This window comes from Mytilus galloprovincialis, chromosome 3 (genome assembly GCF_965363235.1).
Source record: "Mytilus galloprovincialis chromosome 3, xbMytGall1.hap1.1, whole genome shotgun sequence".
Classification (NCBI taxonomy): domain Eukaryota; kingdom Metazoa; phylum Mollusca; class Bivalvia; order Mytilida; family Mytilidae; genus Mytilus; species Mytilus galloprovincialis.
In genome coordinates this window covers 25,964,030-25,976,323 of record NC_134840.1, presented here as the reverse complement: position 1 = coordinate 25,976,323, position 12,294 = coordinate 25,964,030, and positions in this window count along the sequence as shown.

Below are 12,294 nucleotides of genomic sequence, written 5' to 3'. Positions count from 1 at the left end.
ACTTTAAAATTGTACAATACAATACAACCATACAATACCAATACAATACCAATATCAATAATAGCAATACAATACCAATACCATTACTGTACCAATATCAATATCAATACAATACCAATACAATTAATACAATATAATACTGACAAATACAAATACAAATACAATACCATACAAAACCAGTATCAATAAAACACCAATGTCAATGTCAACGCAATGTCAATTGGGATTGGGATCATTGGAATAGGAATTGGAATAGGAATAGGAGGAATAGGAGTAGGAATAGGAATAGGAATAGGAATAGGAATAGGAATTAGGAATAGGAATTAGGAATTAGGAAATAGGAATAGGAAAAGAAATTAGAAATTAGAAATTAGGAATAGGAATAGGAATAGGAAGAGGAATTAGGAATAGGAATAGGAATAGGAATAGGACTAGGAATAGGAATTAGGAATAGGAATATGAGAAGCAACATGAATATAAATTGAAATAGGAATAGGAATAGGAATAGGAATAGGAATAGGAATAGGAATAGGAATAGGAATTAGGAATAGGAATAGAAATTAGAAATTAGGAATAGGAATAGGAAAAGGAAGAGGAATTATGAATAGGGATAGGAATAGGACTAGGACTAGGAATAGGAATTAGGAATAGGAATATGAGAAGCAACATGAATATAAATTGAAATTGGAATAGGAATTGGAATTGGAATAGCAAAAGGAAAAGGAATAGCAATAGCAATAGCAATAGGAATAGCAATAGCAATAGCAATAGCAATAGCAATGGGAATGGGAATTTGAATAGGTATAGGAATTAGAATAGGAAACGAAATAGAACTAGATGTCAACTGATTCCAATTTTCGAAGTCAATGTCAATGCCAATTACAATGCAAATGACAATGTCAATACCAATAGGAATAGGAATAGGAATTAAAATATGACTATGATTAGGATTAGGAATATGCATATGAAAAGTAACAGGAGTATAAATTGAAATTTGAATAGGAATAGGAATTAGGAATGGGTATGGGAATGGGAATAGGAATAGGAATAGTAATTAGGAATAGGAATAGGAATTAGAAATTAGGAATGGGAATAGAAATAGGAAGAGGAAAAGGAATTATGAATAGGAATAGGAATAGAAATTAGGAATAGGAAAATGAGAAGCAACAGGAATATAAATTGAAATTGGAATAGGAATTGGAATTGGAATAGGAAAAGGGATAGGAATAGGAATAGGAATTGGTATAGGAATAGCAATAGCAATAGGAATTGGAATAAAATTGGAATAGCAATAGGAATAAAATTGGAATAGCAATAGGAATAAATTCGAATTGGAATAGGAATACCGTATAGCGGGTTATTTTCGCTTATTTTCGCGGAAAGAACCAAAATAAATTCCGCCAATTTAAAAGCACACAGACTAAGATATTGATAAAAAAAATTAAGTCTTCTAAAATAGTAACCGTCAAAATATTTCGTATTCATTATTCAATAAAAATCGCGAATTTTTACACCCGCGAAAATAACCCGCTATACGGTATGATTAGGAATTGGAAAAGGATAAGTAATAGGTAAATGAATTCGAATAGGAATAGAAACAGGAATAGAATAGGAAATTGAATTGGAATATGAATTAAAATAGGAATAGGAATAGAATATGAATAAGAATAGGGATGGGAATGGGAATAGGAAAAGGAATAGGAATATTAGGAATATTAGGAATATTAGGAATATAAGGAATATTTGGAATAGGAATAGGAATGGGAATAGGAATTAGGAATAGAAATAGGAATAGGAATTAGGAATAGGAATATGAGAAGTAACAGAAATATAAATCGGAATTGGAATTGGAATAGGAATAGTAATGGGAATGGGAATAGGAATAGAAATAGCAATTATGAATAGGAATAGGAATTAGGAATTAGGAATAGAAATAGAAATATTAGGAATAGGAATAGGTTTTAGGAATTAGGAATAGGAATAAGAATAAATAGGAATAACAATAGCAATAGCAATGGGAATTGGAATAGGTATAGGTATAGGAATTAGAATAGGAAACGAAATAGAACTAAGATGTCAACTGATTACAATTTTCGAAGTCAATGTCAATGCCAATTACAATGCAAATGACAATGTCAATACCAATAGGAATAGGAATAAAATAGGAATAGGAATTAAAATATGGTTATGATTAGGATTAGGAATATGCATATGAAAAGTAACAGGAGTATAAATTGAAATTTGAATAGGAATAGGAATAGGAATTAGGAATGGGTATGGGAATGGGAATACGAATAGGAATAGTAATTAGGAATAGGAATAGGAATTAGAAATTAGGAATGGGAATAGAAATAGGAAGAGGAAGAGGAATTATGAATAGGAATAGGAATAGGAATAGGAATAGGAATAGGAATAGGAATAGAGATTAGGAATAGGAAAATGAGAAGCAACAGGAATATAGATTGAAATTGGAATAGGAATTGGAATTGGAATAGGAAAAGGGATAGGAATAGGAATTGGTATAGGAATAGCAATAGCAATAGGAATTGGAATAAAATTGGAATAGCAATAGGAATAAAATTGGAATAGCAATAGGAATAAATTCGAATTGGAATAGGAATACCGTATAGCGGGTTATTTTCGCTTATTTTCGCGGAAAGAACCAAAATAAATTCCGCCAATTTAAAAGCGCACAGACTAAGATATTGATAAAAAAAATTAAGTCTTCTAAAATAGTAACCGTGAAAATATTTCGTATTCATTATTCAATAAAAATCGCGAATTTTTACACCCGCGAAAATAACCCGCTATACGGTATGATTAGGAATTGGAAAAGGATAAGTAATAGGTAAATGAATTCGAATAGGAATAGAAACAGGAATAGAATAGGAAATTGAATTGGAATATGAATTAAAATAGGAATAGGAATAGAATATGAATAAGAATAGGGATGGGAATGGGAATAGGAAAAGGAATAGGAATATTAGGAATATTAGGAATATTAGGAATATAAGGAATATTTGGAATAGGAATAGGAATGGGAATAGGAATTAGGAATATAAATAGGAATAGGAATTAGGAATAGGAATATGAGAAGTAACAGAAATATAAATCGGAATTGGAATTGGAATAGGAATAGTAATGGGAATGGGAATAGGAATAGAAATAGCAATTATGAATAGGAATAGGAATTAGGAATAGAAATAGAAATATTAGGAATAGGAATAGGTTTTAGGAATTAGGAATAGGAATAAGAATAAATAGGAATAACAATAGCAATGGCAATGGGAATTGGAATAGGTATAGGTATAGGAATTAGAATAGGAAACGAAATAGAACTAAGATGTCAACTGATTACAATTTTCGAAGTCAATGTCAATGCCAATTACAATGCAAATGACAATGTCAATACCAATAGGAATAGGAATAAAATAGGAATAGGAATTAAAATATGGTTATGATTAGGATTAGGAATATGCATATGAAAAGTAACAGGAGTATAAATTGAAATTTGAATAGGAATAGGAATTAGGAATGGGTATGGGAATGGGAATGGAAATGGGAATAGGAATAGGAATAGTAATTAGGAATAGAAATAGGAATAGAAATAGGAATAGAAATTAGAAATTAGGAATAGGAATAGGAAGAGGAATTATGAATAGGAATAGGAATAGGAATAGGAATAGGAATAGGAATAGGACTAGGACTAGGAATAGGAATTAGGAATAGGAATATGAGAAGCAACATGAATATAAATTGAAATTGGAATAGGAAAAGGAAAAGGAATAGGAATTGGAATAGGAATAGAAATAGCAATAGCAATAGGAATTGGAATAAAATTGGAATAGCAATAGCAATAGGAATTGGAATAAAATTGGAAAAGCAATAGCAATAGGAATATGAATTCGAATTGGAATAGCAATAGCAATAGGAATATGAATTCGAATTGGAATAGCAATAGCAATAGGAATATGAATTCGAATTGGAATAGGAATACCGTATAGCGGGTTATTTTCGCGGGGTGTAAATTTTCGCTTATTTTCGCGGAAAGAACCAAAATAAATTCCGCCAATTTAAAAGTGCACAGGCTAAGATATTGATAAAAAAAAAAAGATGAGTCTGCTAAAATAGTAACCGTCAAAATATTTCGTATTCATTATTCAATAAAAATCGCGAATAGTCACACCCGCGAAAATAACCGGTCCAAAATAACCCGCTATACGGTATGATTAGGAATTGGAAAAGGATAAGTAATAGGTAAATGAATTCGAATAAGAATAGAAACAGGAATAGAATAGGAAATTGAATTGGAATAGGAATAGGAATAGGAATAGGAATAGGAATAGGAATTGGAATAGAATAGGAATAGGAATATGGATAGGAATAGGAATAGGAATAGGAATAGGAATAGGAATAGGAATGGGAATAGGAATAGCAATAGGAATAGCAATAGCAATAAAATTGGAATAGCAATAGCAATAGGAATAGCAATAGGAATTCAAATTGGAATTGGAATACCGTATAGCTGGTTATTTTCGCGGGGTGTAAATTTTCGCTTATTTTCGCGGAAAGAACCAAAATCGCCAAAATAAATTCCGCCAATTTAAAAGTGCAAAGGCTTCGATATTGATTAAAAAAAAATTGAGTCCGCTAAAATAGTAACCGTCAAAATATTTCGTATACATTATTCAATAAAAATCATGAATTTTTATACCCGCGAAAATAACCCGCTATACGGTATGATTAGGAATTGGAAAAGGATAAGTAATAGGTAAATGAATTCGAATAGGAATAGAAACAAGATTGGAATAGGAAATTGAATTGGAATATGAATTGGAATTGGAATTGGAATTGGAATAGGAATAGGAATAGGAATAGGAATAGAATAGGAATAAGAATAGGAATAGAAACAGGAATAGAATAGGAAATTGAATTGGAATATGAATTGGAATTGGAATAGGAATAGGAATAGAATAGGAATAAGAATAGGGATAGGAATAGTAATAGGAATTAGAATTAGGAATGGGAATAGGAATAGGAATAGAACAGGAATAAGAATAGGGATAGGAATAGGAATTAGAATTGGGAATAGGAATGGGAATAGGAATAGGAACAGGAACAGGAATAGAATAGGAATAAATAAGAATAGGAATAGCAATAGCAATAGGAATGAGGCCCCTCATGGGGGGGGGGTCCTAGTAATCACATAATCACCTTTTTTTTGCCAATATAATCACATAATCATTAAATATTTGCTTATCTTTAGTAATCAAATAATCATAAACTAAAAATACAGTCCTAGGTAATCAAATAATCATGAAATATTTGGCTTAATAATCAAATAATCATTAAAAAAACGGCCAAGTAATCACATAATCAAAAACCCCATGAGGGCCCTCAGGAATAGGAATGATTACTAATATGATTAGATTAGGATCAGGAATAGGAATAGGAATAGGAATAGGAATATGATTGGTAATAGGAAAATGAATTCGAATAGTAATAGGATCAGGAAAAGGAATAAGAATAGGAATAGGATTAGGAATATGAACAGCATTAGGAATATGAATAGGATTAAGAATTTGAACATGAATTTAAATATGAATTGGAGTTGGAATAGGAATTGGAATAAGAAGAGGAATAAGATTAGGAATAGGATTAGGATTAGGATCAGGATCAGGATCATGAATAGGAATAGGAATAGGATTATTAATAGGAAAATGAATTCGAATAGGAATATGGTCAGGTATAGGAAAGGGAATAGGGATAAGACAGGAATTGATAATGGAATTGAATTTGGAATTGAAATACTCTAACGCGAGAAAAGACCGAGGAAGTCATGTTTTTTTCAGATTTTTTTTTTCTTCTGTTCAACAATTGACAACCCCTGATTTACAGGCTCCTTACCTCGGACAGGCACCTACAAACAAAATGTGGATGTTTTAAACTTGTTACCGGAATCCTAATCCTCCCCTAACCTGGAACAGTGGTGTAACAGTCAGGCGCGTAGCTACGTTAACGTCAAAACGCCCGGGCGTACACTTGAATTTTGATATAAAAAAAAAAGAAAGAAAAAAATATAATCTAAAGAAAAGAAAAAGAACTTTACATTTTTTACACAACAATTTCTTTGTCAAAAATTCATCTAATTAATGAAACTAAGGCAGAATCCAAGAATTTTGTACAAATTTTGTCTGAAGCAAAGTTTTGAAAGTAAATTTGTTTATTCCTTTTTCAGTATTAAAATGAGACTATATGGCTTTTTTTAAATTATAAATGCATAAAACTTCACAGACTGTCATGAAACTTGGACCAAAACTAATATTCCAGATCAAGAAAAGTCTCTAAAGAAAATGTTTGATTTTTTAAAATCCTGTAAGGGAGCTACCATTTGATTTTTATGGGGGGGGAGGGGGGCGGGGGCTAGGATGAAATTTGAAAAAAATAGGCAGGACAGGAGTTTTTAGTAAAAAAAAAAGGCAGGATGAGACACTTTGCAAAAAAAAAGGCAGGATGACAATTTAGGTAAAAAAAGTCAGGATGAACTAATAAAAAAAAAGACAGGACCGAATAGAGTGAAAAATAAAAAGGCAGGACAGAGATTACAACTAAAAAAAAATGCAGGACAAAATTTTTCATCCTAGCCCCCACATAAAAATCAAATGGTAGCTCCCTAATGGACTGATAAATGGATTCACTTTTCCGAGGAATATACCATTTAGATTCTAAAGTATGGTGCTACTGATGCGTTTTAATGACAGGAATGGTATCAATTCTCGATAACTCTTTAGATTCCGGGGCTTCGCTCCCTAGCTCTAACCCACTACAGCACTTGTTTGACATGGACCCGTTTTGGGATCCTTGGATTCCTCGCCAAGGTTCGGGCGTACACTTCAAAATGACCTAGCTACGCCACTGACAGTATAAAACAAAAGCGAATAATAAAAATCAGTTGAAAAAGGCTTAAATCATTAGAAGGATACAAGTGTAGATACATCTTTCAAAACACAGAGTGGAAGTGGTCGGGTACCAAGACTCTTTCATCTTGCAATATAATCAGTGCATTTGTCTTTTCTACACTTTACACAAGTATTCCCCATTTCAAACTAAAAGACCAACGTAAATACCAGTATTTTGTCTTAATAGGGAGGGATAAATCATACTTTGTAAAAAAAAAAAACACTTTGATTCAAACAAACAATTGTCTGAAACTGATATCTAGATGCTTCATTTGATTGACAATATATTCTTTACGTTTGTATGACATGTTTTTTTAAACAAACAATCTGCATTTGCATGGGAACTTGCCGACTTGTTCCTTTATTCGTGTGAGACTGACTTAATACAGGAACTTCAGTTCTTATGAAGAACGAAAAGAAGTTAGCGGTACTTTCTGCTATAGCCTATATAGATGATGTTCTATCACTAAATAGTATGAAAAACACATTCAATTCCGTGCAATCTCCGCATCTAGTAAATATCTATCAATACTTCTAACTACCTCCCTTACTACTATCAAAGAACTTGTTATTAACTTTTGTACATAGTCCCCTTATCAGTTAAAAAATCATTGTAAATTGTAATGGAATGGAATTCTAACTTGATCTATAACTTGTCATCGACGTGGTGTAAACTACATAAAATAACAAACAAACCTACCACTAAGTTCTCCTAACAATTTACTAAAGAAAAGGGAAAAAAATCCAAAATGTAATTTATCTTAATACAATGTCTTTTACAAATCTTTTTAAAAATGAGGTTTTTCCCTTTGAACAGAAATCTAGTAATTAATAAGTATCAAAAATTTTAATCGTGAAAATCGAACTTGACCTGTAACTTGTCATGATAAAACAATACACCAAATATAGAATCAATAAATTGAAGCATGAAGGAAAAAATAGTCTGGAAAACTGATTTGCCAGAATGACGGGTGGACAGACGGACAGACAGACGGTAGGGGACTAACAATGGTATCAATAATTTTGGAGTGTAAACAAATCTTTATAGGTTTTAGATGAAATACATGCTCTTGGTGATCCTTTTAATACTGTTGACAGTTATAATTTTTCTACTCTCTACACTACACTTCCACACAATCTTATCAAGAAAAAGTTTTCATATTTAATTAAATGGTCTTTTGAAAAATCTCATTGCCAATTTATCTGCTGTTACTCGTTAAAAGCCTTTTTCTGTAACGGAAAATATATGTGTACGTTTCGGCGATAAAGTGTATCGACAAGTAGTAGGTATTCCTATGAGCATTTACTGCGCCCCTTTAATAGCAAATGTATTCCTGTAATGCTTTGAATCTTTAGTTTATGATCAAACTCCGTAAATACATGTCATTATTACATTTGGTTGATACATTCAACAACACATACTGCTATCTTTTCGTTAAATATCCCAGAGTTCTCTAAAATATACTACCGAAATTTAACCAAAGGAACTTACTTTAACTAAATCTAACATAAACAGCAGTAGTTGTCCTTTTCTAGATTTAGGCATTTCAGTTTCTCATTGCAATCACAACCAGGTGCTCCGCAGGGCGCAGCTTTATACGACCGCAGAAGTCGAACCCTGAACAGTTGGGGCAAGTATGGACACAACATTCAAGCTTGATACAGCTCAGGATTTGGATTGCGATCAAATTTTTGACATGATATGAAATTCTGACACAAAGCAAATGTCAAGATCTTACAAATCTATTGCGCAATATTGTGCAATTAAAGATTTCTTCTTTTAACGTTTCAAAATTTTGGAATTTGAGAAATTTGAAGAAAAAAAAAATTGAAAACAATTACCACCACCATTTTTTTGCAATTAGTCCAAAACCTGACATTTTTTTTATACATAATATACAAGTAGTGTAAGGGAGGTACTTAGTAGATCCGAACATACCCAACATTGTATGTTAAATGTTTTAGAATTACCTCCCTTACACTGCTTTAAAATTGTCTAAATTGTCCAATAACCAGAAATTACAAGTTTTTCCCCTTTTTTGCCCCTAATTCCGAAACATTTTGAGCTATAACCAAAAGCACTATAGTCAATACTAACCATCCCTTCATGGTATGGAAACTTGTGGTTTAATTTCAGAGAGATTCATACACTTTAACATAAGTTATTGTTTGAAAACTACAAAAATGATTATTTTGGGCCCCCTTTTTGGCCCCTTATTCCTAAACTATTGGGACCATAACCCACAAAATCAATCCCAACCTTCCTTTGGTGATATTAAACCCTTTTTTGACCCCTTTTCCCTACATATTCGGGAAAATTAACCCAAAACTCAATCCCAGCTTTCTCTGTGTAATATGGAAACTTGTGGTACAATGTCAGAGAGATCCATACAATTACACACAAGTTATTGTCTTGAAACAAGAAAAATGCTTGTTTTTGGCCCCTTTTTTGGCCCTTATTTCCTAGACTGTTTGCCATATAACCACTTAAAATAAATCCCAACCTTCTACTTATGGTATTAAACATTGTGGTACAATTTCAGAACAATTGAAATACTAATACACAACTTTTTGTCCTGAAACTAGATAAATGCTGTTTTGGGCCCCTTTTGGCCCCTAATTCCTAAACGTTGGGACCATAACCCCCAAAATCAATCCCAAGCTTCCTTTTGTGGTTATAAACATTGTGTTAAAATTTTATTGATTTCTTTTTACATATTCAAAAGTTATTATCCGGAAACAATCCGTCTTCGGACGACGCTGACGACGACGACGTGATACCAATATACGACCAATTTTTTTTTTTAAATTTGCGGTCATATAAAAACAGACAGACTAATTCAACCGCTCAGACACGGTTCCGGAACATGCAAACACTCTCATACCAAATTCCCTCCTGAAACACAAATAAGGCAACAATCATTTTTTTCCACGCACAATTGAAACCTGGAACAGCCTTCCCCGGAGTATTGTGATTAGCGATTCTATAGAGTCGTTCAAAGCATCCGTCTCAACCACACCTATAGTCGGTAAATTCATCATGTGTAAATAGTTTTATCTTACTATTAAAAAAAACAAATGAAAAATATGCACTACCACTATGTAATTTTTTTGGTTTAATATCAAATTTGTTATATTTCACTGTATATATGTCTTCACAAAGCAATGCGCAGTACAAGTGACGTAAACTTCAACGTGTTGAAGGCGGTCATTATATATAGAAAAAGTAAAGGGAAACTCCATCCTAAAATTTACGACAAAAGCGACGATTTTTCATTCCCTATGGTAAATTTTCCTTTTTCAGACAGCGATGTTCCTTCGACTCAATTATGCGGTGTTTGTCATATCCCAACCCCAACTCGTTCGTTATGCCCGTGTGAGTAGTGATGTCATATATCGTAACGAACGCAATCAATGCATCACTGTTTAATTATTAAGTCAGGGATTTCGTTACAATAAATTACTTACAACTTTTACTAAATTCTTTCATAGGTTCAAAGAAATTTGGCTGTAACTGTAGAAAACTTCTTAAAATGGTACTTCAAGTCCTAAATTTTACCGTTATACTGTACTTAAAGCGCGGAAATCACTGAATTTTTGTGATCCGCGTAAACTCATCGAACCTTTGAACAAACTTATAAGTAAAGGTTATCTTACCAATATTGTAATTAGATCTTTGAATATAGTTTACATTGGCACAAATATCGATTTTGTCATCAGCAAATTAAAACATAACTAAATTTGTATTTTTTTCAAACGGGATGTATAAATACGGTACATATCGACGTTCATTTTTTCGATAAAGAGATTAACTTCTAACTGTCTTAATGCCTTTCGACACTTTTATTTTTGGCATTGCACAAGTCATGTATTTTTTGACTGTCCATGGCGTTCAAATACTAAATCCCTGAGATGTGATTTTTAAGTCTCTTGTGCATGATTTTTTTATTATTGGCTTTAAGCTAGCTGTCAGCAATTGCGAGTACTCACAAACCGTACTTTCTTGTTAATTTGACCTGTTGATACTCATGCTTTATAATGTAACATTTGTTTACATATTCAGGATTTTATCTCGTCTCTCTATTTTTGGCATATACCAGATTTGATAAGTGTTTGGTATGACTATTAATTTTCACTTTTTCGTACTAATTAGTCTATGAACAAAAAAATATTCCGTTCTCCATTTGAACGGTATGGTATACCTTACAAAAAAATTATTTGTCTTTACCTGTGTACTGTACAATAAAATTATTCTATTTGGCGGCTTTTTTTGTTGTTTTTCTGAAATAGTCGGGAATCTGATGTTCAGTTGTCGTTTGTTGATGTGGTTCATAAGTGTTTCTCATTTTTCGTTCTTATAAAGATTAAACCGTTAGTTTTCCCGTTTGAATGGTTTAACACTAGTCATTTTGGGGCCCTTTATAGCTTGTTGTTCGGTGTGAGTCAAGGCTCCATGTTAAAGACCTTACTTTGACCTATAATGGTTTACCTTTACAAATTGTGACTTGGATGGTGAGTTGTCTCATTGGCACTCATACCACATTTTCTTATATCTATTAATGTTAATGCTAGAAATGTAAATGAGAGTAATAAATACAGAAATGTATTCAAAGTTTATCATTTGAACATGGTCAGGCTCGTAGCTACGTTTACGTCAAAACGCCCGGGCGTACACTTGAATTTTGATAAAAAAAAAAAATTAATATAAAGAAAAAAAAAAGGAACTTGTTTAAATTAAAAGCACACCAGCTTTATAGTACTTCCTTCATGTATTTAGCTTGATATTGCGGATCAATTTGACGAAATTTACTTTTCAGCCAAATTGTATCATATATTATATTTGTTTATTTTCTGTCAAGTCTGTAATTTTTCCGTGTTTTACGGACAAAATTAACAGGTACGAATATTTAGTCTGGGGTTAACATTTTTTTACACAACAATTTCTTTGTCAAAACTTCATCTGATTAAATGAAACTTTAACAGAATCCAAGATTTGTTTTACAAATTTTGTCTGAAGCAAAGCTTTGAAAGTAAATTTTTTTGTTCATGTTTCAGTATTATACTGACAGACGGTATGGCTTTTTTTTTTTAATTTTACATGCATAAACCTTCATAGACTGTCATGAAACTTGGCCGAAACTTATATTCCAGATCTGAGACTACTATGATATGTGTTATAGTAGTCTCAGTCCAGATCAAGAAAAAATATGATTATCTAAAGAAAATGTTTAATTTTTTAAAATCCTGTAATTGAAAGATAAATGGATTCACTTTTAGCGAGGATAAATTCCAGACGAGAACCATGGTTCCACAGAACCCTTTACGATATCTAATA